Source organism: Hylobates moloch, unplaced genomic scaffold (genome assembly GCF_009828535.3).
Source record: "Hylobates moloch isolate HMO894 unplaced genomic scaffold, HMol_V3 SCAFFOLD_15, whole genome shotgun sequence".
Lineage (NCBI taxonomy): Eukaryota > Metazoa > Chordata > Mammalia > Primates > Hylobatidae > Hylobates > Hylobates moloch.
This window is the reverse complement of record NW_026652290.1, coordinates 9,396,930-9,424,008: the sequence shown is the minus strand read 5'-3', so window position 1 is coordinate 9,424,008 and position 27,079 is coordinate 9,396,930. Positions and strand designations below refer to the sequence as shown.

Here is a 27,079-nt window from a genome sequence, read left to right as displayed (position 1 = left end):
CCTTCCCCATAAAAAATATTCAGAAATAGGGTAAGAGTTGCCCCTGTTTTGGTCTCACCCGTGCTTTTCTTTCATTCTCAGCATCCTGTCTAGGCACTTCCCTGGAGCTCTCTGAGAAGGTGAGTTACAGCTCCCAGTCATGGCCATAGAGTATGTCTCCGTCCTGTGCTTTTGGATGTTACTTTTTTTTGGCAGATTTTCTTGAGTGAATTTTGGCATCTGTCCCTGGCTAAATGCTGAGCTCTCCAATTGGTCCCCTTGATCGGTACATGTGGGGTGCTTGAACTGTGCTGCCATTTAGGTTGTTTAGAAAAGACAAAACTAAAGCCATGCAACTATTCCTTCTTTTCCATAATCACACTCTGGAATTAATGGTCAAGCAACATTATTTATAGAAGAACCTAGGCCTTTCATATTGGTAGGGTCTCCAAAACCTATCTTTCCATGCAAAATTTTATCCTTCCATTTGTGCTATGGATTCAGTAATCAGGGAGGCAGTAGCCACTCTCTTCAGGAACAAGTGCTGTGATAGATTAATGATGTCTGTCCTGAAAGCAGAATGGGGAAGTGGCAACACGCATGCCATGTGTTTGTCATTCCTGGTCTATAACCAACTGGATTAGGAATTGCTATTTCTATTACTCCTAGGGTCAGAGGTCAGCCCAGTGTATCTGTCCTTGGAATCTACAATTACCTTTGAAAGAAATCTGTTTCTACCTGGATGACTATATCTCATATCTTCATGCCACTGAACTTCTTGCATTCAATCAAGAAATATGTATTGAGCCCCAGCTATGTGCCAAATATTATTCTAGGACAAAATAGCAGTGAAGAAGAAAAAAAAGATCCTGCCTTCATCAATCAGAGTTCCTACAGCAGGAAGGCAAACAATAAACAAACAAATACATGCATAAGAGGTAATAGGGTTTTGAAGAAACGGACATACCAATGGGATAAAGAGTGACTAAAAAGGATTTTGTTGTTTGTTTTTAAGATGAGACACTATGACATGTTTGTAAAACAACAGAATTGCTGAATAGAATGAGAAATTGGTGATTCAAAAAAGAGAGGGGATAATTGCAGCAACACCAAGATGCCCATTTCTCTTCTAAACACTCTTTCTGTACCAGAGAGCAGTTTTCTTCTCTCTAATTGATCCCTTTGCAGTCTGTGGCCATCAGCTTTTCTGTGCCTCCAGGGTTGTTTTTCCATCATAAATGCCATGCCTGTCAGCTTCTCAGGAAAGGTCAGGCCTCAGAACATGACATACCTTTGTATCAAGCACCTTCATATAAGTTTAGCTATTTTTCCACTCTCTGGACTACTTAATGTGTTCTTAATGTCAGTTTGAGTGTCTCTTATGCTGTCACCAAGGATTAGCTTCCTTCTCTCATATTTCTTCAAGGGGGTCCATTTTCTTATTCTTTTCTCTCAAATAATCTTCTCCATCCATTTTTGGCAGGAATAGCAGAGACAATTTTCAGCAAACTATTATGGTCATATAGTATTCATTTTTCCCCATAGCAAGTGAGGGAGCAATTCCCATAACACCAAACCCCCAAAGTTATGGTCGGCTACTCATCTCTTCCACGACCTCCTTTAAAAATATGCAAAAGTGTTTGTCACTACAGGACTTTGGGCCCAAATCCTCACAAGGATTTACTAAACATTGTGAGCTCAGCTGGCTAAACATGAACCATAATGAAGCTTTTGGATCTCCTAGCCCAAAGCCTAGAATAAATCCAGGCCTAAATTTAATCCTGGGATAAACTTAATCGTGGCTCAATTAATAGCGTAGTTTTCTACATTCTAGAGCATAGCTGGCCAGGGCCTACCCCAGGCCAGAGAGCCTTTCATTAAGTGAACTGTCCTAGAGAAAGAGGACCAAGTGCCAGGAGGGCTCAAAAGAAAGAATCTCAAGAAATAGCAACAGGAAAAAGGAACTAACGCAGGAAAGATTGTAATCCTTTACTGATTCCACCACTGTAGCCTGCTTGTCTCCCTGACTTTGAACTCTCTCAAAGCTCCTCTTTTCCTCCTCCTCTTCTCTTTTTGTTCTTCCCTCTCCTCTTCCAAAGTGTATGTGGCAAGGTCTGACAGGGAAGTTCATTGGCTCTTCTAGAGATGTGAGTATGCCTTCAACATAAAGCTGACAGATTGCAATTGATAAAACAAGCAAATATCCAACTATTGAATGTTACTTCTTTAGCAATCCCTCCCAAAAGGGTCATTCATATTTTCTTACCCTTACATTCTAGCTGTGAGATTATGGTCTGGATCCCTGAGACCTGCGCCTCCTCACAAGGCACTTGTTTGTGATTCTTCAATGGAGGAATAGGTAGGAAGAGTTCTTTAGGCAGCCAGGTACAAAATAAGCTCACTTAGAAACCTTCTATTTTCTATGGGTCAGAATACAAATTGAAAATGTCTCCTTCAGTGAGGAAGAAAGAAAAATCCTTTATAAATCATGCTGCTATAAAGACACATGCACACGTATGTTTATTGCAGCACTATTCACAATAGCAAAGACTTGGAACCAACCCAAATGTCCGTCAATGATAGACTGGATTAAGAAAATGTGGCACATATACACCATGGAATACTATGCAGCCATAAAAAAGGATGAGTTCATGTCCTTTGTAGGGACATGGATGAAGCTGGAAACCATCATTCTGAGCAAACTATCGCAAGGACAGAAAACCAAACACCGCATGTTCTCACTCATGGGTGGGAATTGAACAATGAGAACACTTGGACACAGGGTGGGGAACATCACACACCAGGGCCTGTCGTGGGGTGGGAGTGGGGGGAGGGATAGCATTAGGAGATATACCTAATGTAAATGACAAGTTAACGGGTGCAACACAAAAACATGGCACATGTATACATATGTAACAAACCTGCACGTTGTGCACATGTATCCTAGAACTTAAAGTATAAAAAAAAAAGAAAGAAAGAAAGAAAAATCCTTCCCTCATGGATCACAGTTCCTAGAGTAGAAAGGCAAATAATAAATAAACCAATATATATTAATACATAAGAACACTTCAGGCAATGATGCTTTGTAGAAATGGACATACCAATGGGATAAAGAGTGACTAAAGAGGATTTTGTTGTTTGCTTTTAAGATGAGAGAGACACTAGGACATGTTTGTAAGACAGGAGAATTGCTGTGTAGAATGAGAGATCAGTAATTTAATTCTCATTGTCCAAAGCACTCTTCTGTTTCTTTGCCTCGCATCCTGACCCTAACCCATGTTAATTAATTTGTCAGGTAAGATATATTTTTGGTGACCTCTTTGGGTCAATTTTAATTCTATCAGGTGCCAGTTACATAAAAGCAAGCCACCATATTTGTCAGTGTATTATTTTCAAGTGTTTAAAAACAGAGGTTTGAAATTTTAAAAATTACTTAGAATGTAATATAGTTATTTGTACCTGCTTTCATGCTACAGTGGCAGAGTTAAGTGGTTGTCTAACAGAGACGGTGTTGCCCACAAAGCCTAAAATATTTACTAGCTGGTCCTTTGCAGAAGTTTCATTAGCTCCTGACATGTGGCACTAATAATTATACTAGCTCTCTATATTAAATAGCTAATACTTTTTCCCACTGATTTAAACATCACACTTATTAGCTATAAACACACAAACACATGTTTACAGCCTATTTATTTTGTTCTACTGATCAGCTTGCCTATTTCTATAATAGTATAACATTTTATTTTTAAAAACTTTAACTGTAAAATATTATTTAAATGTTGATAGTGAAAGCTCTTTCATTATCACTTTTTAAATCTTATTGATTATTTTAAAATCTATTCTTTTGAATGAGATATGGAACCATTTTTGTCAAATTCCTAAAAGTTTTATAAGTGCTAGTATATGTCTTTTTTTTTTTTTTTTTTTTTTTTTTTTTGCCCAGGCTGGGGTGCAGTGACAGGATCTCAGTTCACTGCAACCTCCACCTCCTGGGTTCATGCAATTCTCCTGTCTCAGCCTCCTGAGCAGTGGGATTACAGGCACGTGCCACCACTCCTAGATAATTTTTGTATTTTTAGTAGAGATGGGGTTTCACCATGTTTACCAGGCTGGTCTCAAACTCCCGACCTCGTGATCTGCCCAATTCAGCCTCCTAAAGTGCTGGAATTGCAAGCATGAGCCACCGCACCCAGCCCATATATAAGTCTTTGTGTGGACATATGTTTTATCTTGGTGAATACCTAGGAGTGGGTAGAATTACTAGGTCATTTGGTAAGTGCACATCTAACTTTATAAGAAATCACCTGTCTTCTATTATATTTTGAATATTTTTTATTTTGCATTGTTTTGATTTTCTCTTTTTTTCCAGGGAAGCCAATTATGCCTATGCTGGATGTCCTTTGACTGTTTTCTACATCTACCATTTTCTGTTTAATCTTTTTTAACCTTTATTTTCACTTTATTGTGTAAGTTTCCTCATTTCTATCTTATGCTTTGCCATTACCATTTCCACCTCAGTGTTTTGCACGTTTTCTCTAGCTGCTCTTCCCTTGTCTCAAGACTGCTAACTTAACTCAGCTTTTGTGATGTATCTGCATTCACTGAAACTTTGGCTCCAGCCGTTGCATTTTAGGTTACAACTTGGCACAACCATTTCAGAAAACTGTCATTATTTACCAAAGTAAAATATAAACATACCCTAAGATCCTGTGAGCTCTGGACCTTTACATATTGTAGACACAAGCCCTTTGTTTGCCAAATGTTTTGCATGCCTTCTTCCTCTATGGCTCTCTTTTTTACTTCTTTTTTTTTGAGATGGAGTTTCTTTCTTGTCACCCAGGCTAGAGTACAATGGCGTGATCTCAGCTCACTGCAACCTCTGCCTCCTGGGTTCAAGCAATTCTCCTGCCTCAGCCTTTCAAGTAGCTGGGATTACAGACACACACCATCACACCCGGCTAATTTTTGTATTTTTAGTAAAGACAGGGTTTCACCATGTTGGCCAGGCTGGTCTCAAACTCCCGACCTCAAGTGATCTGCCTGCCTCGGCCTCCCAAAGTGCTGGATTACAGGCGTGAGCCACCGAGCCCAGACTTCTTTTTTACTTCTTAATGTTATTTTTGATGAACAGAAGTTTTTATTTTAACATAGTCATTGCTATGGTTTGAATGTTTTTGTTCCTCCTCACCAAAGTTTGTATGTTGGAAACTTAATCCCCAACATAACAGTGTTGGGAGGAAGGATCTTTGGGGAAGTGTTTAGGTCATGAAGACTCTGTCCTCATGAATAGATTAATGCCACTTTAAAAAATGCCTGTAGGGGCCGGGGCAATGGCTGATGCCTGTAATCCCAGCATTTTGGGAGGCCAAGGCAGACAGACCACTTGAGCTCAGGGGTTTGAGACCAGCCTGGGCAACATGGTGAAACTGTCTCAACAACAACAACAAAAAATACAAAAATAATAAGCTGGGTGTGGTGGCATGCACTGGCAGTCCCAGCTATTCAGGAAGCTGAGGTAGGGGGATCGCTTGAACCTGAGAGGCAGAGGTTGCAGTGAGCCATGATCACACCACTGCACTCCAGCCTTGGTGATAGAGTGAGATCCATCTCAAAAAGAGAAAAAAAGAAGTGCTGGTGGGAGCAGACTCACTCTCTCTTGCCTCTTGCCCTTTCTGCCTTCTGCCGTGTAAGGATGCAGTAGGAAGGCAATAAGAAGGCCCACACAAGCTGCTGGTGACTTGATCTTGGACTTCTCAACCTCCAGAACTGTAAGAGAATAAATTTCTGTTTTTCATAAATAACCTGGTCTGTGGCATTCTGTTATAGCAGCACAAAATGGACTAAGACAGTTGTATATGTCAGTCTTTTTCTTCATGGTTAGTGCTTTTTATGTTCTATTTGAGGAATCTTGCCTTATGCTGAGATCATGATGATATTCTTTTATATTACCATCTAAGACTTTTATTATTTTGCCTTTTCTTTAAAAGAATCACTTATTTACATTTTGTTTTTGTGTATGTCTGAAGCGAAAGCCAAGTTTTATTTTTTTCCAAATGGGTATCTAAATATCCCCACACATTCATTGATAAGACATTCCTTTCACCTGTGCTCTATAGTGTCACCTTTGACATAATTAATGGTTCACGTATCTGTTTTACTATTTTAATTCATTGATAAATTTGTCCATCTTTGAACCAATATGACAAAATCTTAATTGCTATAGTTTTGTAATAAATCTTGATACTACTAGCTAATTTCTCCCATCTTTAGCTTGTTTATATATATACACATTTTATATATTTATTTATTTTGATATATTAATTTATATAATATATATTTACATATTATTCAATATATAATTGTTATAGTATACATATATTAATATTTATATACATATTTTCCTCTAGGAAAAGTTTTATCTGCATCCCTCAAGTTTGGATATACAGTATTTCTGCTATTACTTAGCTCAAACAATAGTATTATTAGATACATACATATTTAGTGTTGTTATATCTTCCTGGTGAATTAAACCTCTATTATATTTTTTCCCAGGGCAAATTTATGTTACTTCTGCCATGTGCCTGGAAACTCTCATACCCTGGGATCACTTTAATCCAGCTTCAGAGACTAGTTAAGTAAAGCTGAGTTCGCACCCCCTCTGAAGGTCTATTTACTTCTAATTCAACGTTACTCCTAGGGTGCAGACATCACTTTGGGGTCTCAGTCTAAAGAGAGGAGGGCTTATTAGGCTTCCTTCGCCTGCGTCCATGCTCCATGAGTCTATCAAAGGTGTCATTCAGTCTCCCAGCACCCCAGGAAACTTTTATTTCTAAGAAATAAGAAAATTGTTGCTTTCAAATATTAGTTTTAAACTGATCATGATAATAAACTTGCTTATTAATTCTGGAAATTTTTTCTGCTGCTTCTGTTACATATTCCAGGTGGATAATAATATCACTGGCAAACGATTATGCTTTTATCTCTTGTTAGCATTTAATATTACAGAGGAGATGTATACAGCCAATCTAATTTTTTTTTTTTTTTGAGATGGAGTCTAGCTCTGTTGCCCAGGCTGGAGTGCAGTGGCGCAATCTTGGCTCAACCTCCACCTTTCGGGTTCAAGTGATTCTCCTGCCTCAGCCTCCTGAGTAGCTGGGATTACAGGCACACACCACCACACGCAGCTAATTTTTGTATTTTTAGTAGAGGCGGGGTTTCACCATGTTGGTCAGGCTGGTCTTGAACTCCCGACCTCATGATCCACCCACCTCGGCCTCCGAAAGTGCTGGGATTACAAGCATGAGCCACCGCGCCTGGCCAGCTAGTTTAATTTTTAAACTTGCCTCCTCAGCCTGAATGCTTCACTCATTTTGCCTGGTGTGCCTAAATGTGAGTCTCTTTCCGTTGACTTGATACAAAAGGAGGAAATCACTTTTAATCAATATATAAGGCTCTTTCTGGCAGTCTGAAAATATTCTTTTATATTATACCATAGTTAAGTAATTATTTCTATCCCATTTGTTCTGTTCTGAGTCATGTCTCGATTTTCTATTTTCTGTATTTATTCTCTCACTTGATTTTTTTTTTCCCCGTTCTGCATTCTTGGAGGACTTTTCAAGCTTGTTCTTCACATATTTCTGCTTTCCCCTCCTGTGTTATCAATTCTGTTCTTTATTGGTTCAATGTGCATTTTAATATTTTGCCATCTTATTCTATCTCTTTGTGGTTGTATGTCCTGCTTCATAAAGACCCCCATCTTCTTTTACTTTACTGAGGATATCAAGCAGCCTCCTAAAATTTTCTTTGGAGCCTGCATTTACATTATTTTTGAAAATACATTTGGTCTCTGAATCTTCAATCTGCTATTCCCATTCCTTTGTTTCTGTAATTTATTTATATGTTTCATATTATATTGATTCTTTCTCTTATGATCTTATGATTTTTAAAATCATAATCCTCATCATCATAATATAGCTTGCATTTGTTGAGTGCTTACTGTGTGCTGTTCCAAGTATTTCTGTGTATTGACTCATGCAATCTCACAACAACTCTATGAAGTAAGAAGCATTATTAACCTCATTTTACATATACGAATGCTGAGACATCAACATTAGGTAACTTGCCCATGGTCACAGAGCTGTAAGTGGTGGAGTCAGGATTTGAACCCAGACAGTCTGGTTCCAGAGTATCAATGCTAGACTACCTCTCAGTCATGTTTAAGACATTTTTAAAAGGCGAATGCTATCTAACTCAGTATTTGACAACAAATTATGTGTGTGGATTTTTCCGTAACTGCATTTCTATTTGTGTGAAGGTCAAACTCCATTCTTAGCCACACAGCTGAAGAGCAGATTGGAGTACATAACATCCAGTCCAGTCCTGACTTCTGCTGGGTATTCATCCATTTAAACTCTACACCTCATACTTTCAGCCAATGTGATTCTTGAAAAGCTATAGTTCCGACAGGTTCCAACAGAGCTTTTTCTCTCCATACCCACTCTAGCAGCTCTTTACTTGTAGGGTTTATATGACCCAGGATAGGGGTACTACTGTGGTTCCTTACCCTAATGTCTATACACGTACATGCACCTCCCCAGCTCCACTATTTACTCTCTAGTTAACTTCTGGGGGATTTCTGCTGTCTTTAAATAGATGCAAACAAATAACAAAGAAGGAGGAGGAGAATCAATATGGATTGGTTCACAGGACCCACAGCAGAGGGACAGCTGAGTCTTTGAGTGAAGAGCTAAACAGTGGTGATGTCTGAATGGTCTTGAGTTTTCAGGTAAGCTGTGTTTCATGAGCCACATGAATTGAAGTTAACCATCATTCATCTGCATTAAAGATTCTTCTGAAATTCTGGGTCAGCACTGTCCATTAGATTTAGTTTTGAGGCTGGTTATGAGCTTTCCCCTCACCACTCCCTGCCATGGCTTCCTAGGTACTTTATTGAAAAGTTGAGAGATGCTGTATTTTTTTTTTCTTTTTTTGAGACGGAGTCTCGCTCGCTCTGTCGCCCAGGCTGGAGTGCAGTGGCGCCATCTCGGCTCACTGCAAGCTCCGCCTCCCGGGTTCACGCCATTCTCCTGCCTCAGCCTCCTGAGTAGCTGGGACTACAGGCGCCCGCCACCACGCCCGGCTAATTTTTTGTATTTTTAGTAGAAACGGGGTTTCACCATGTTAGCCAGGATGGTCTCTATCTCCCGACCTCGTGATCCACCCGCCTCGGCCTCCCAAAGTGCTGCGATTACAGGCGTGAGCCACCGCGCCCGGCCTGAGAGATGCTGTATTAAAGGCTGTTCATCAGGTGCCATTTTAAACCAGAACTACCCTCAGCCATTGTTTTCAAAGCTGACGAAACAGATTAGATCAGTGATCAAGGGACTCTTAAAGGGATTGAAGGGCCATATTAATTTTTAAACCTGATTACAGTTTCATCCATGGGCTTTGTGTATATACAGATGCTTTTCACCTCACTTAACATATCCCAAATCCTCAGCATAGAAAAATAACTATTCAAGACTACCGAAAAGCACAACCTTCTTGAGTCAGATATAATCAGACAACAATTACAGACTGTTTGCCTACCCAGTACTACTCTCCTGTTCTTCCTGAGTAACACAACCCCAACTTTATCAGGAGTGACCACATTTTTCAGCCTCTTTTAAAACTGTGTGGCCATGTGACATTATTTTAGCTAAGGAAACATGAGCAGAAGCTGTTGGGGGGAGCATAGTGCACAGAAAAAGACTCTTTTTTTTTTTTTTCGAGACAGAGTCTCGCTCTGTTGCCTTGGCTGGAGTGCAGTGGCACAATCTTGGCTCACTGCAACCTCTGCCTCCCCGGTTCAAGCGATTCTCCTGCCTCAGCCTCCTGAGTAGCTGGGACTACAGGCACCCGCCACCATGCCTGGCTAATTTTTGTATTTTTAGTAGAGATGGGGTTTCACTATGTTGGCCAGGCTGGTCTCGAACCCCTGACCTCATGATCTGCCCACCTCGGCCTCCCAAAGTGCTGGGATTACATGTGTGAGCCACCACATCTGGCCTGGAAAAAGACTCTTTAAAGAGACACAGGCAGCTGGAGACTGCACCTTCCTTTTTATTCTTCCTCACCTCCTTCTACTTCCTGCCTAGAACACAAATGTTATTCCTACATTTCAACAGCTATGTAGACCATGAGCAAGCTAGAGGTGGAAGCTATGGACTAAATCTCTTGGAATTTCTTTCTTCTTCTTTTTTTTTTAATCTCTTGGAATTTCATGGATGATAAGAGCATCTTTCGTTCTAATGAAGCAACCCTTGATGGGCTCCTGGATAGCTTCAGGGTGGAAGCTGGTCACCAAAAAGCCCAAGCCGTGATTAGAAGCTTGGAACTTTCAGCCACACCCCACCCCTATCCTCCAGGAAAGAAGAGGGGCTAGAGGTTGAATTAATAACCGTTCATGCCTTCTTGATTAAGCCTAATAAAAGTCGCTGAAGTACAGGGTTCAGAGATCTGGGTTGGTGAACACATCTATGTGCCAGGAAGGTGGTGTGCCCTGACTCACTGGAGACAGAAGCTCCTGCAATCAGACCCTTCCAGACCTCACTCTGTGTACCTTTTCATCCGCCTGTTCATCTGTATTCATTATCATATCCTTTATAATAAGCCAATAAGCATAAGTCTTTCTCCAAGTTCTGTGAGAATAATTTGTCAGAGCAAATTATCAAATCTGGGGAGGAGGTTGTGGGAACTCCCAATTTGTAGCCAAGTCAGACAGAAGAGTGGGTAACCTGGGGATGTACTACTTTCGACTGGCATCTGAAGTAGGAGGCAATCTGGTAGGAGTGAGCCCTTAACCTGTGGGGACTGCATTAATTATAAATAGTGTTAGAATTGAGTTAAATTGTAGGACACCCAGTTGGTATCCTGGAGTGTTGGAGAATTGGTTGGTGTCAGAAGAGCTCACATATCTGGTGTCATAAATGAAGTACTGAGAATATATGGGGGAAAGGAGTGTTTTTCCTATACAGTCACCATGCTAACCACCTCTAACATCTCAACTCAAACATCAAAACTGGCCCAGAAAACACACCAGGCACTGCAATGAGACAACTGTAGTCCCAACAGTTAAACAGGGCAATTTCCAGGCCCCTGTGTGTCTTTCATGGTATTCTCTATCTGAGCATCAGATCCCAGATGTCGACAAAAACCTAAACTGACAGCCGGCTGCACAGACTGAGCTGAAATCCTGGGCTGGGATTCCAGGGCACTGTTGCATGCAGGCGATGGGCCCCCTACTGCCTCCAGGCAGGACATTCCAGTTGTAATTACACATTCACATCACGTTCAGGAATATCACAGTGTAAGTCAGCTTTTGGCAAAATCCTATTTTTCCCCCAAATAATATAGAAGCAGAACAGTTGTAAAAATTACATATCAGTAATCCTTTAGCTTTTCTATGGCAAAGTGGCTAGGTACAGGTGTCCAGATCATTAGCATATATCACCCAGTCCAGAGCAACATTCCTAGTTTTTCTGTCTGCAGCTGTGTTCCTTTCACAGCTCACTACAGAGTAATCATGAAATTCATTTATAAGAATTCATTGAGATTCTTTGGGACATTTGAATAAGCATTCATAGAAAGTGTTTTCTAGCCCTTTCTTGATCAATTTCAAGTTAAAATATCATTATTATGCTACAGAAAGTTGTTGCTTTTCTCCTTTTCTTTTTCACCCACAATCCATTTAAAAATCAGACAGCATCTGAATTAAAAAAGCACAGTCCAAGATACACCAGAGTGTATATAAACACTCTGAACATTTTACCAGACCTCAAACACATCAGCCTATATTTCAATAGGACCTCGTTTTAAAACATGCATTGCCACAACTCAGGGTTTTAGAAGCCTGGAGAGATGGAGACCAAAGGAAGAGAAGAAAGAGCCACTCTTGAGCAATTTGGGTAATTCCCTCAGTATATGGCATGATTTGATAGTGAACAGAAAGACTCTTCTAACTGCAAATTTCCCCCATTCACCTAATGTCTGCAATCCTACCATGGCAGACCTCTTTCAGTTCTTCCTACAGTTAGGGATGCAGATGCTACCAGGAAAGATAATACGCAACAATGATTTCCTTCTCCAAGTAGAGTGACCTAGATTATCAGTGCCTTTTCAACCTAACAGCTACCTGAGAGGAAATAAATCAGGATGCCAAAAAAAGGTGTGTGTGCCGGGCCTGGAGGCAAGCGCCTATAATCCCAGCTACTTGGGAGGCTGAGGTGGGAGAATCACTTGAATCTGGAAGGTGGTGGTTGCAGTGAGCCGAGATCGTGCCACTGCACTCCAGCCTGGGTGACAGAGCGAGACTCCATCTCAAAAAACAAACAAACAAACAAACAAAAAAAAAAAACACAAAAAACGGTGTGTGTGTCTAGAGGGATGGGGGTGAAGAAAAGAGGATGTACAGAGAAAGGTGGGATGGGTGAAAGTGTGGGGGCCCAAGGAGGGTTAGGGGCATTAGGAGATGTGGCCAGGGGTGCACAGAGGGGAGTAGGGACTCTCGGAGGAATGGGGTCTAGTGGGGAAGCCGAGGAGAGGAGAGCTGGGCAGATGGTCTTCCGCAGCAAGCATTGCCCTGGATGGGGACCCCCAGGTAGAAGATCTGACCACTAGGGAGTGAAAGGCAGCAGCGTATGGGCCGGAGGATTCCAGAGGATGGGAGGAGGGGCATGGTGGGAGACCGAGAGGAAGTAAGACAATATAGTCCAATGCCTCCTACTTCACCAAACACTGCCTCGCTGAGGCCAGCATAAATCCTATGGATGCTTTTCCCAGTTAGCTTCCAGCCGGCCTCACTGCTGCTATTTCCAAGGTCAATCTCCAAAAGCTGGTTGCCCAATCAGGCGGGAATGAGTCAGGGCCCCACCAGGCTGGTGGAGCGTGGGTGTGGGTGGGAGCTTGGGGGACTTGCACAAGCCTGGACCGCTGCGATCACCAGAGAAGCCCAGCTGCCCACGAAGCCCTTGAACGACTCCTCCAAAGACTTGGAGAGGGGGTCGCCAGGCAGTAGGATTTCTGGCTTCCCCTCTGGCTTGGTCCTCGTATGTGCCCTGTCACTTCCCAGACCATGTATTAACAGGAATAATGGGTCCTGTCCCTGTCAGCCCCTGTGGGTAAGAGGAGGGCCAGGGAGGTGTTGGAGCCAATGCCCCTGACATCCCCAAGCTTGACTTTATGTTCCAGGACTGGCACCTGCCTCTTCTGGGCTGGAGAGTGGCATCAGTGCCTCTCAGGGGCCTGCTGGTCCAACCTGATCTGGTGGCTTCCCTGGGCCTCTGTCAGGGAGGAATGGGGCCCTTTCCAGAGTAGCATTGGCCTCCGGATCACCAGCCAGCTTGGGTTTAGGGGAGGGGGATAAGGGATGCTGGGTGTCCAGCCCAGGTCAGCTCAATCTTAGGGACTGCAGAACCAATCTAGGCTTATAGCAAGCTTGGGTTGCAACCACCTCCATCCCCAAAACTATCTGCTGAGCAAAGGCAGACAGCCAAGCTGATGGGAGTAAAAAAGCACATCATTAGAGATGGTGCAGAAAGCAAGTTAGAAATGGAGGAGCCTGTCCCTTCCTCTAGACATGTGCTTGTCACTTCTGAGTGAATGTCAACAAAGAAACTCTCTGCAGTGATTCCAAGAGGGTACGCCTCTAAGGGGGCATGTGTGCATCTCAGTAGGAAGAGGGAGAATTTTTTAACTCCCTGCAACCGCCACCACACTCACCTGCAGAAATTCTAAATCACCTTTCAGGTAAAAATGGCTGCAGGAGTGACAGCCAACAAGGTTCAGAATCTGTGTATTGAGCACCTTCTGTGTTCTGGGAGTATTCCGGCAGACCCAGGTAACAAAGCGCATTCCACTGTGTCATCCCTCTGGACTTGTCTGAGCACGACAGCTTATTCAATCACAAGACAGTCCAGTCACAAGACAGGAAGGTCTGAAGCAAGCCCAATTTCACCCTTAGGGTGTAATGGTCCTGAGGAAAGTGACCTGCTGGCCCAATCTGATCCCAGACACTCAGCCAGGCAGGACAGGCTGATGACACAGTCACAGGCAATCCCCAGCTCTGGTGGAAGCAAACAGTGAACAGTGGGGGACCAGGCTGGTTAGACTCACGGGTGGGTGGAGTGCAGCATCAGGCAATATTATCATAGTGGCACTTGGAAGTCTGGTCAGGCAGGTTATCTATAGCCAGGAATCTGCAGTTTTGCTCCAGGATTTAGGAGAATTCTGCGGTCTGTGGCTGGGGAACTAGTAGATACAGGCAGTGAGGTGGGGGTATTAGGAGATTACCAGGAAAAGAACCCAGGACAGAGGCCAAAGGGACAGCAAATGGGGTTCAGGCCTTGGATCTTGGAGTTGGCCCTCGGCCACCTTGTCATGGATCAGAAGAGGTTGTAGGGGGGTGGGGGAAATGAATGACACAAAGTCATGGCAGAATATGGACTGGACAGAACTGTGAGCCTGCAGAGGAGGAGAGCATAGGCCTTGATGAGGAATCAGGAGCTGGGTATAAGGGTAGGTTCCTGAGCAGCAAGAAGTCTGTTGTCTGCCTCCTTCAGGTGCACAACCACGGCCTCCACTAGCTCAGGTGGAGCCTTTGCATGAACTAAAAATGGTGCCTCCTTTGGGCAGACCAGTTGAGTACACACCCCAGAGGCACACAGGCACACCTTTGTTCAAACAGAAAGGCACCACTTCCTCCTGCAGGTGCAGCCCACACCAGGGCACACAACTTGAGAATGAGCCTGCACTAGATTCCAGCACCCACTTGCTTACTTGGTCAGCATCTGTGTGCCGTCCATAAAATGCACACCTGTCCGTGGATGCCCTGGGAACAGCTCAGGGAGAGGGCGTGTGAATCCACCTGTTCTCCCCGGCAGTGGGCAAGCCTAGACCTCCCAGCACGGAGCAGGGACCGTGGGTGGGCTTAGCTCTGTGATGGAGGAAGTGGTATTGGAATAAACTTGTCTTTGTGCTGTTGAAAACCAGTCCCCACACCTCAGCGGCCACCCTGCAGTGTAGCCTGTAATTGATTCCTTATTCATACCACGTTGGAATTTCAAGAATCGGTGCTAATAACACCCTTTCCCCTTCTTGCAGCCCCAGAGCTGTAGCTGGAGAGAGAATGACAAGCTGGGTAGCCTCGGCCACAGGCCCCCAGCTAGAATCCTGACCTGCAGGTTATAATAATTATCAGTAACAGCTAACATTTATGGTGCACATTGCAACTTATCAAGTGCTTTCATGTGCATTCTCTCCCTTGCTCCCTGTGAGGCAGGGATTTCTGGCAGTCCCTTCACAAATGAGAACACAGACTAGCTCTTATGTGCCCAGATGGTTGGTATAGCAGCATGTATGGGAGTTCCCTGGAGCTGACTGCCTAGTTTCCCATCCCAGTATGACCATTTCTTGGCTGTGTGACACAGAGCAAACTGCTTTACCTTTCTGTACTTCAGTTTCTCTGTGCATGAAATGGGAATATTAGTAGCTCCCTCGTGCACGAGGTGATTGTGGCAGTTAAAACACTTAGAACAGTCAATGCCCAGCATGAAACAAGTGATCCCAGCATAGAAGCTCTGCTTTCATAGCCTCATCTGGAAAACAAGATCCACCTAAGTGTGCAAAAACCTCACATCTTTTGGCAGTCCATTTATGGCACAAATAAAACTGGATCAGATTGCAGCATCATATTTGAGAAATGTAATTCCTGATAAGTTTCTTGAGCATGACTTAGCCCCCACGAGGCTGGGTACTCAGGGCAGGTGCCACAAATGCAGTTGACTGGTTTGAGGAGAGCAGGTGGAATGGGCTCTGGCTGGACTGGGCAGTATGTACCCTCTGCACAGAGGCAACTGGCCAAAGGTGGCCATTTTTCAGCAGAAGCCCCAAACTCTGATTTTTAATGTGAAATATCCTGATTTCCAACTTTAGCAACTCAAATTTCTTCTAAACACTGTGTGGACCAGACCAGACGCAGGTGCATGCAGCCAGTTTGTGCCACCTCTCCCAGCTGCCCTCTCTGACTGCCACCCCTGGAAGCTTTTAGTGCCTGCGGCCTCACACACTTCTCTCCAGGTTTGTCCTTATCTGTCCCATGACGGAGACCACCCCACTTGGTCCTCTCCTCGAGGTCCATGGGTGGTAAAATGCCAGCCATGAACATGATGGGTGTTCTACCTGGAGTACTTCAGAGGGAGGATGCCACCGACAATCAAGTACTCAATTACCATGGAGGATGAAAAAGAATGTGCTACATAAGATAAAATGAAACATGCTTTGGCATGTGAACATACAATGGGAAGTGTTTTGTCAGCTCCACACACAGGCAAGATGCCATGTGCTCACTATAATTTTTTTTAATACTTTTCTCAGAGGAACGATTTGACACCACACGAAAACCTCTTATTAAGGGGAACTTCAATGTGATCTCCGCCAACCTCTCGTGTTACAGCTAGAGAGGCTGAGAGAGTCCTGCATGAGATCTCAGAGCTGGAACCCAACACGGCGCTGCCATGTGCTCACTCAGCCCATTCTTCATTTTTATGTGCAATGCCTGCTTTCCAGGGTCTGGGATTTCCCTCCTTGAGGCAGATCCACATATGTGTCATCACAAGCATGTTCTTATGAGGCACTTACTGCAAGTGCAAGATAATAACACTGTAGCTTACATTTGTAGGGTGCCATATATGGTCATCCAAGGACCCTCGTGTGTTTTTCTTTCCTGACAGGGGCATGAGACATGAAAGCAAAAACCCATGCCCAGGGTCAGGAGAGCTGGGCTGTCGTCTGCACCACTGACAAGCTGTGTGACTTTGTGGGAGCTATTCGGCCTCTTCAGCCTACTCTCTTCTTTTCTCACTTTGGATAATACCAACCATACCTTAGTATTGGTATAATTATTATGAGCTTTCCCCAGCCACTAGTTGAAGACATGTTGCTGAGTAACTGTGATGTGAGGCTCTGACTCCAGTCTAAGGATGCTTCCTGACTGACACCTTGAAAAATGACACAAGGACCCTGAATCCACCAAAGAGGAGAGTTGCACACAGAGAGACACACACAGGCCTGCACGCACATCCATGGCCTGCCAGGTGGGGTAGGCAGAAGACTGCTGAGGTGGCCCTCAGGAACCCACCCCTGGCAGCTACCACAGTTCATTGCCCCTGCGTACCAGACTTAAGGTCACCCAGGCCTTCCTGGCACTGAGGGTCAGCAAATGCCTTGGCTGGGGCTGGCAGCCCCTCTACTCAGCTGGTTACTGGCATGGGACGCCTTCTCCTTGACTTCTGAATCTATTTGGCAATCCTGGTGCAGGTTGAGACCAGACTTTTAGTAGTGAGTTATAGAGACAATGATCTCAGCAAGATCGAGGCAACAGGATTAGAGCTGAAGCCGGTCAAGATCCACACCTGTGCTCACATGTGTGCCGATAAAGTTAAACAAGCTAGTAGTGTCTAAACTTGAGGGGATCAATGTTGGAATTAGAAAGGATTTTCCAGAAGGGGACAGCCAGGAACTGAGGAAGAATAACTTTTGAGAGAATATATGGCAGGGACAGAATAGCCTGTGCCCTAGGCTAACTGTATCAGTGGATCCTAATTAACTTGGGAACATACCTTAGTCTTATGAACTATTGTTCCCTCCATTTATAAGGAGGTAAAATACTAGTTGACATTTAGTAAATGCTTGCAATATCCCAGGTGCTATATTAAGCACTTTGCATGTGTGTCTAATTTAATCCTCACAATGAATTAGGGTTCTATTGTTATTCCCATTGCCCAGATGCAGAAACTGAGGTTTACAGAACTTTAGTTATTTGCTACCATAAAGGAGTGATACATTTTACAGGGGAAATGAAGTGGTGATGTTGAAGCCGTCTTAAAAACCAAGTAGCTATTTGTCAAGTAGGCAGCACCAGGAAGAGGAAAGTGGACAGGGGGGCACTTTAAGAAGAGGGATCAGCTTGTAGCAAGGCTCAAAAACAGGAAATGACCTGGAAAAGCCCACTGGGATTAGACTGTGACAGGCTATATAGGGAGTTGGACAATCATGCATCACTGGAATCTCTTTGGTAGGAGAGTCACCGGATCAGATTTGTTGGGTGGACTAATGATTTTATAGTGTCTTTTGGAATAATGTTTTGTCTTCTTCATTTATTATGGCTACAGTTTACTCTTTTTTTTTTTTTCTGAAATGGAATCTCACTGTGTTGTCCAGGCTGGAGTACAGTAGCATGACCTCAGGTCACTGCAACCTCCGCCTCCCGGGTTCAAGCAATTCTCCTGCCTCAGCCTCCTGAGAAGCTAGGACTACAAGCATGCACCACCACACCCGCGTAATTTTTGTATTTTTAGTAGAGACGGGGTTTCGCCATGTTGGCCAAACCTGACCTCAAGTGATCCTCCCGCCTCAGCCTCCCAAAGTGCTGGGATTAAAAGTGTGAGCCACCACGCCCGGCCAATTTACTCTTAATTCTCCACCACTTGCATCTTATTCCCTATTTTATTATCCTAGTGTAGTGTATATTTGTGCCACCTATTTAAATCCTCTTGGGAAGGAGACAAGAAATAAATACCTACTTACTTATAAATACATGAGGATGTACACCGCATAGGTGGCATGCAGATCAGGGAAGAGAAGATGTCAAGAGAGACCAGGAAGAGGGCACTGGAGAAATAGAGTAGTAAAGAGATGGGGCACAGAAGCCAAGAGGAGAGAGCATTAGAAAGAGGGAGCAGCTGGCTGGAAGCATGTCACATGTTGCCAAGAGGTTAAATTGGATGAAGACTAAAAAAAGGCCTTGGGATTGAGCGATGAGAAGGTCACCAGGGACTACAAGGACACTTCATTGCCCTGTTGCATCAGACACAAATTAGAGATGAAGAAGTGAAGGCAGCAAGGACAGACACACAAGTTCAAGAAATTTGTAAGCAGGAAGAAAAAAGAACCATGGATTAAGTAAGGGGAGGAGGCTTTTATTTTCTTGGTTTGTCTTGTAGATTTTAGGGAGTGGATGCAAACACAGATGGGAAGGTAAGCTTCAACAGGACGCTGCCAGGAAGAAGCATGAAGAAAGAGATAAACCCAGAGGTGGAATGAACCCTTTGGCAGTGGAGATATCTGATCATGGAGATGGTGAGGAAGCTCAAATCTAAGTTCTGGGTTTCCCTTGCATTGATAGCTGAGGGACTGACATGTGCATGGTGATTGGAGGAACCTGAGAAGTGAGTTTCTATCCTTTCCCCTACAGAAATACTGTGGGAGGCATTGCTCCAGAGGTAGACTCCTGGCACTCCTATTCCTGCCCTGCACCCTCACACACACTCAGTGCACGTCCCCAGGGACAGTCCCTTCTCTGGGCCTTATTTTTCCTGCCTGAGGCTCCTGGTGGGAGTGATGCTATCTCGGGGGAGTCTCAGGAGAGGAAGTGGAGCACACAGGCAGGAGGGAAAAAAGGAGGGAGGCAGGGAGAGCATAAACCAGGGCTTGGCTATGCCAGCTCAAGGCTCAGGGATTCCATATTCTAATTCCAGCTTCTCTTAAAAGGCTGGGTTCTCTCTGACTGATGGATAATTCCTGTTCTGCCTATTCTGCAATCATGCTTCCATTTCCATTCCAAAGATGAACTCAAAGAAATTTGTATCAAAAAAAAGGCTTAAAAAGTAGTGGTGACTCGGAAGGGCGAGCCCTGTGGCTGCTGGCAGCATATATGTCATGCCGCCTATTCCTGCGTGCTTACATAATCGCAGTGTAACCGTGACTCACAGCCTGACAGCCAAGCTGAAACGTGATTAAGTCCTACAATCCTTCTGCCTGGAGCAGGGCAGGGCATGCCGTTTAACCCCCCTGCTGCCACAGCCTGGTGCAGAAGGTAGTGCCCTTGGGTAAAAGAGCTCCTCCAGATGGATGAGTCCGACACATTGGGAAAGGACCCCTGACCTGCAAAAATACTTTTCTGAGACGGCAGTAAAAGGTCTTTCATTCCACAGATACAAATACTCCTGGGAGAGGTGACACATGGAATCCCTGCATTTTAAAGCTGAGTAAACTTTAGACTTACCCAAGTTGAGTCATCCCCTTTAACAGATGAGGCTACTGAGGCCCAGTGTCCAGTGAGATATTAGCGACCACTCAAGGTCACACTGTGAGATAGCAGCAGAGTGGGGACTTGAACCTGGGTCTCCTGGCAGCAAGTCCAAAATGTGGTAGCCCTGATGACCTATTGAGAAGATTGCCCCTCTATATTCCAGGCTACCAGCCAAGAGGTTCTGCACTTTGGCGTAGCCTGCGTGCACCTGCTGTCTTCATACAGCCCTAGCAAGAATGACCCCAAAAGAGTTGTTCCTTAATCTCCAATCTCTACTTAAAAGTCTCACAACTGGAGTTCCGGGGAGAACAGTATTTGGCTTCAGGTCGAATCTCCAGCTCTGGAGTCTGTCCACATGGATGTGGTTGTGTCTGACACTTCCTAGCTCAGTGACTTTGGGCATCTATTTGAGTCTCAGTCACCTCATCTGTGAAATGGGGATAAAAACAGTAGTGTTGTCGTGAAATCATTGAAATAATTTGTGAGAGGTGCCTGTCACAGTGCCTGGCATGCAGTAAGTGCTCACAAGTGATAGCTGCTACTCCAGTGTTAGAAGCACGGCTGCCTTCATGAAGGACAGGGAGTTCCTGCTGGAAGCACTCAGAGAATGCTGCCTTCAGGCTGACCCCCGACACTCACAGGCCGCATGATAATCTCAGTGCAGAGCTTCTCTATAAAGACCTCAAAGCTCCACCAGCCAGCTAGACACTGTGTGACCTGAATACTGTCCAGGCCCCTGCCTTGCAGTTGCTGACATCCAGATGAAAAGATCTGGATTGCCACATCCTACCTGGTGTTATCTCTGGCAGTGGCAGCAAAGGATTGTCTGATGGGGAATGGCTCCACAAAAGGTTAAAATGCCATCCCCTTCCCCAAACATCTGTCCTGGTTTCACTTAATAACCAAATGATTCTGTCATCCAAGAGTTCATCTAGATAAATGATTGCAAACAAATCTTTTATTTTTATAATTGTCCTATTCAAACATGTTTAAAGCCTGTATTCTAGGGGAAGGGAAGCTATAAATATTAACAGTAGTGAGAGAAGCACTGGACTGGGGACAGCAGGAAGAGGGGAAGGGAGGGTGAGGGGAAGGCTTGAAAACAGAGAAGAAAGTAAAAGCCTGCACACTGAATGGTGAGACCCCCTCACCCTTCCCCTGCTTATTTCCAAGAATGCTGGCAATCAGGTTCGTATCCTCCAGGAAAGAGACTAGAGGACCTTAATCTGGAAAATTGAATCACAATGGAAGAAAGCCCTACAGATCCTACAGATACTGACATTTGGAAGTGTCTCAGTGCAAAAATCCTGTCATTGCACAATTGTACTGTAGCAGTTGGCCTCAACCCTATCAGACCCAACACCTTCTTTTTTGTTGTTGTTTTTTAACAGCTTTATTGAGGAATAATTGATATTCAGTAAAGTGCTCATGATTAAGATGTGCAATCTGGAAATTTTTGACATATGCATACACTCATGAAATGATCACCAAATTCAAGATTAAAAAACACAGCCATTCCCCAGTTTCCTTGTGCCATTCATTGCCATTCTCTGTCCCAGTCTCCATTCCCAGGCAATCACTGATCTTCTTTTGGTCACTGTAGGGTTAGCTTACATTTTCAAGAATTTTATAAAAATTGAATTATACGACGTCTTTTTTTTTTTGAGATGGAGTCTCCCACTGTCACCCAGGCTGCAGTACAGTGGCATAATCTCTGCTCCACTGCAGCCCTCGCCTCCCACGTTCAAGCAATTCTACTGGCTCAGCCTTCCAAGTAACTGGGATTACAGGCACCCACAACCACACCCGGCTAATTTTTGTATTTATAGAAGAGACGTAGTTTTGCCCTGTTGGCTAGGCTGGTCTTGAACTCCTGACCTCAAGCCAGGAGGTCAGGCTTGATCATCAGGTCAGCTGATCCGCCTGCCTCAGCCTCCCAAAGTGCCGGGATTACAGGCATGAGCCACCACGCCCGGCCAATATGTCCTCTTTTTGTCTGGCTTCTTTCAGTCAGCATAATTATATTTTGAGATTTGACCATGTTGCAGGTACCTTCAACTTTCTTTTTAAAGCAAAAATATTGAAATACCACTTTTACTATGTGAAATTAAATTCATAGTTAAAATAATCAGCCTACACATTATTTTCTTTAAATTATAATGTCCTTACGAAGGAGAAAAAATAAGGAAAGTAGTTCATGGCCCAAGATGGTTTACTAAGTAGGCACATGGGCAGCATACCTGGGAGACATAATGAAACAGTTAGGTGCTTTCATCTTTTTATAGTGAATAGTCCAACCTTAAAAGAAGTTAGACCATATTCAACTGAATATTGTTGATACCATTTTTCATTTTATTTTGTCATGTTTCTTATATTTGCCATCTTGAAAGAAGATCTAAGTTGGTGCATTGGAACCCCTCTGGGTAAGAGGGACAACTGCAAACCTAATTTTCGCAATTGCAAAAATTATCTGCGTATTTGATCATGAGCAGTGCTGTTGCCATTGACATGTTTTTCTAAGTGGTGACAACCCTTGGTTAAGTTCTAAACAAAACAAAGTCCAGTCTCCTCTCAATTTACATAGTAGCTGCATTTTAAAAAATCATAGGGTATGTTAAATCCATGTGAAAAAAGTATTCATATTTATATACAAAGCAGAGTTGATATCAAGAATCAAATCATTATAAAGAGCTTTTCACCCACATAACTGTGCAGTAGGACATAGAATAGGACACAGACAGGGTTGCCAGATTTGGCCCATAAACATATAATATTTGAGACATACTAATACAAAAAAATGTATTTGTTGTTTATCCAAAATTCAATTTTAACTGAGTGTCCTTTATTTTAGGTGGCAGCCCTAGATACAGGACAATCTTTGTTTTGCGGAACTGTCCTGCAATCCAACTGGCATTCTTGGCCCCCACGTATTAAATGTTAGTAGGCCCCCCAATAACTGTGATAACTAAAAATCCTCACAACTTTCCAAACTGCCCAGGAGCTGCCCCTACTGAGAACCACGGTCCTACAAAGGAGATCACCAGAAGCAAGCCCTACCCCTGCCCATAGAGCCCACATCAGATGCTTAGTGATTGACTCAAATATTAATGAATGGTTAAGGATCCACAGACATTTGAAAAAGACCCCCAAGGTGAAAAACAAAGGCCAGAACAGACAGAGAAAAGGGACTTGAAGAAAAGAACAAGAAGAAAAACAACTTTAGAGGAAAAACTGTATGTATTCTTTGGAGAGATAATAGCAAGAAGAGGATGCTATAGAAGGAGGAGGAGGAGAAACAGGAAACCTATCAGAGAAGTTGGAAATTAAATATTATAGCCACAGTCAAAAAAAAAAGTCAATAGGAAGGGTGGAAGGTAAATTCAAGGGAGTCTCCCCAAAAACAAAACAAAATAACTAGGAGGTAAACAATAGGGAAAGAAAATGAGCCAGAAAATTAGAGGATCAATTCGGGGAGTCCAATATTCAAGTAATAAGAATTCTAGAAACAGCAAACAAAAACTTGAGAGAGAAGAAATTTATCAAACAAATAATAATTTTAAAAAATGCTTCAAACAAAAAGATTAAAAGAGCCCATCAGGTACCAGAAAAAGAATATAACTTATGCCATGATCATATTTTAGAACACCAGGGAGGAACAGAAGTTTCTAAAGAGAAAAAAAAATTACATCCAAATAACTAAGAATAAGAATGGCCACTTCTTAACTGTAACAGAAAAAGCTAGAAAACATAAAGCACTGCTTTCCAGGTTCTAAGAGGAAAAAATTATTTTCAGTCTAAAATTCTATACTCAGCCAAATTATCGGTCAGGCATGAGGACAAAGAAAAATACAGGCTTGAAAGATCTCAGAAAACTTTTCTTCCATGCACTCTTTCTCAGGAATAGTTATTTAAGAAGATGTTCCATGAAAATGAGAGGGTCAATAAATTAAAAAAAAAAAAGACTTAGGATCCAGGAAATGAGATCAAACACAAGTAAGAGTCAAAAGGGATTTCCAGGTTGATGAAGGGAAGGCCCAGAGCCATGCTGCACAGCTGTTCCCAAGAGCAACAAGTCAGCCTGAAGCAAGAGGATGGAGTCAGGAAAGTTATCTGCTAAGTTATTTAACAATGGGAATAATCATGTTCAGATATTACCCAAAGGAACCAAGTAATTTAAGCAAACGGATGGAAAGGCAATTATTAACCCTAGGAATATCCAAAAATTTATAAAAATAAAACATTATAATATACTCCTTTGCTCTGCAATAAACAATATTTACATAGTCATAATAATATAACATTTTATAATATAATATAAAATAATATGAAATAAAATAATATATAAAAATATAAATCTGAAATCAGATTTAATCAAAGTAACAATACACTATAGCTATATTGGCAGAAAGAGGGGCAGGAAATGGGAGCGAGGAACAGAAAGAAAGTTATATCTCTTGTAGTTCATGAGAAAGCCAAAAGATAAAAATTGATGCCTCAAACCAATGATATGCACATATCAAATAGAATAAAAATAGAGATAAACAGCAAAAAAAAAAAACTTAAAAAGAGTTAAGGAGTGGATGGGGCAGGAGATTGCTGTTTTTTCATAGGAGACTTCTGTCATTAACTGTTAAAGCTATGCGTGTACTGCTTAGATAAAAGGAAAAATTAATTTCAAGAAATTAATGGCTGTGGTGGAAGTAGTCTGGAAAGGTTCCAGCAGGAAGAGCTGCTACATTCTGTCACTGAATTTAATCATTGAGCTACTCTCGACCCTGGGATGAGGCCAAGTAGACCGGCTCCTTTGAAAAGGGAAACCAATGACTTCTTCTGATTAGAGAAGGCTCAGAGGAGAGGGCGTTTGGGAAGGACCCTGCTGTGCACACCTGCTACGGCTGTAATCTCTGTCTCTTATTCAGTTTTTTGCCAAGTCACTAGGAGCAGGAAGCTGCTTTTTCTATTATATAGAGCAGCAAAGGGGATGAGTGGTTTGATAATGAGGACTGATAACTGTCTAATACAGAGAAAGCCTGGGCTTCCCAAAAGCTTTAAATTACAACTTTGATGGCACTGATCAGGGTTCTTGAAGTTGTAACTGGGACATAGAGAAGCCACAGAAGATGCAGTCTGAATGTTTTCTCAAACACAAAGAAAGACCTGGAGTCAGATTAAACAAAGATTTCCAGCTATTGAAGCAGACTGGTGCGGCAGTGGGGTGGGGAGGGGCGGGAAAAAAAAAAAAACTAAGAGATGTTTCTGTCTCTTTAAATCTTATTCTAAATTGCAGGTTGCCTTGTGTGTAAGGTGGAGATTAGAAATCATTTAATTGCTGTTCAGTTTTAATGGAGAGCTTTATTTTAGTCAGAAAAAAACACAAATGGGTTATACAGGATGTGCTAGTTTATGACTCAGTTAACCATACTTAGGAAAAACCTGTCTGCTTGGATCATAAGTCCAAAAGCCAGCCTCCACTGTTCACACAAGCGGCAGCTTTACCTGGGCTACAGGCCTGGTGCCTAGGAGGAGCAATCACCTTACAGTGGCATCGCCTAACCTAGGACTTGGTGAGAAACAGCGTGTCCCTTCTGAGCCTGTGTATATTTTCAAACTAGGCTGTCTCAAGCCAGATCTATTTGTGCATGTTCATCACAAATTCTGATTGAGGTAATGCTGACTTGATTCTGCAGACCAAAATTTACTGCGTCTCAGATCTGTTTCAACAACGATTCCATTAAGATCCTTTGAACATCACATCTAATGTCCATCCAGTTAGGTAGTGTGGGGGTTGGGGTGGGAGGGGTTGAGGCCTGGCCTTCTTAACCCAGCTCTGCACAACTCTGAAAGTCACGTCTAGCTTCATCACTCTCTATAGGATCCATTGAGGGCGTTGTAACGACATCATAGCCAAGTTCTCCCTCTGCTCAATCCCGCTTTCTTCCTGCTTCCTGATTTTAGGAATACTCCCTAATTCATGTGTGCATACTAATCTCTAACAAACAAACAAACAAACAAACAAAAAACCCAGAAAACTCTTTGAACATTTAGTAAGAGCAGTAAAGATCTACAAACCAGAGATTATGGTCGTCGTTTCCAAAGAGGTTTTTTTTACCAGACTTTGGCTGGTTTTTCATAAACTATTTTAACTAGATGCTAAATATCCCCCTCAAAATTGATTTGATTTGAAAAAAAAAAAGACAAAAAGATGGGCACAGGACATAAATACAATGTGCAATTGTACCCTCAGTAGAATGAACAGACCTAAACTCTCAGAGGTATCTTACATGACTTTTTGTGTCTCCACAGATCTGAAACCACTATCTCAAACTGCAGAGCTCCTGGCTCCCTCAGATAACCTGTGGCAAAATCTCCCCTCATTACTGATGAAGTTTGAGGTTTTCCTGGACTCTGGCTACAGTGGCCTGACCATCAGTCAAGAGACAGTCAGTCAGGGCCTCTTGTGCTCCCTGAGGGGATTCATGGTGGAGGAGGATATTAGCAGCATGGCTGTCTACACCAGCAATTCTTACAGCAGGTCATGGTGGAGTTCACAGGCGTGCACATGTGAGAAAGAAAAGGCCTGCCTCACTCTCTCTGTTACCTGCCTTCCAACTTCCTCGAGGAATAATATGCTAACAACACAACTTCCTCCACTCGGGTGACCACATACTACTCAATTACTGCTAGACTAGCACCATGTATTAAGTGATTAACATGTGCTAGGCCCTTTTCTTATCTTATTCAATTCCCATAACAATCTCCAGAGAACATGGGTACCCTTTTCCAGATGAGAAAACAGAGGCTTTTAGAGGTTAAGTAACATGCCAAAGACCACATGAAGTTGGTATTCAAACTTATGTAATCTGAGCAGGCATCCTGTTTCTATTTATTTATGTATTTATTTATTTATTTATTTATTTTTATTTTTATTTTTATTTTTTAGACAGAGTCTTGCTCTGTTGCCCTGGTTGGAGTGCA

At 42.9% G+C, this 27,079-nt stretch overlaps 1 long non-coding RNA gene across 1 annotated transcript; it reads left to right on the top strand.

Annotated features, from left to right (window-relative positions):
• The first annotated feature begins 662 nt into the window (after positions 1-662).
• On the top strand, positions 663-8,727 carry LOC131381298 (uncharacterized). Its single transcript, XR_009209937.1, has 3 exons — positions 663-917; positions 6,532-6,609; positions 8,632-8,727. It is a non-coding gene; the product is annotated as an uncharacterized LOC131381298 (long non-coding RNA).
• Positions 8,728-27,079: the final 18,352 nt, after the last annotated feature.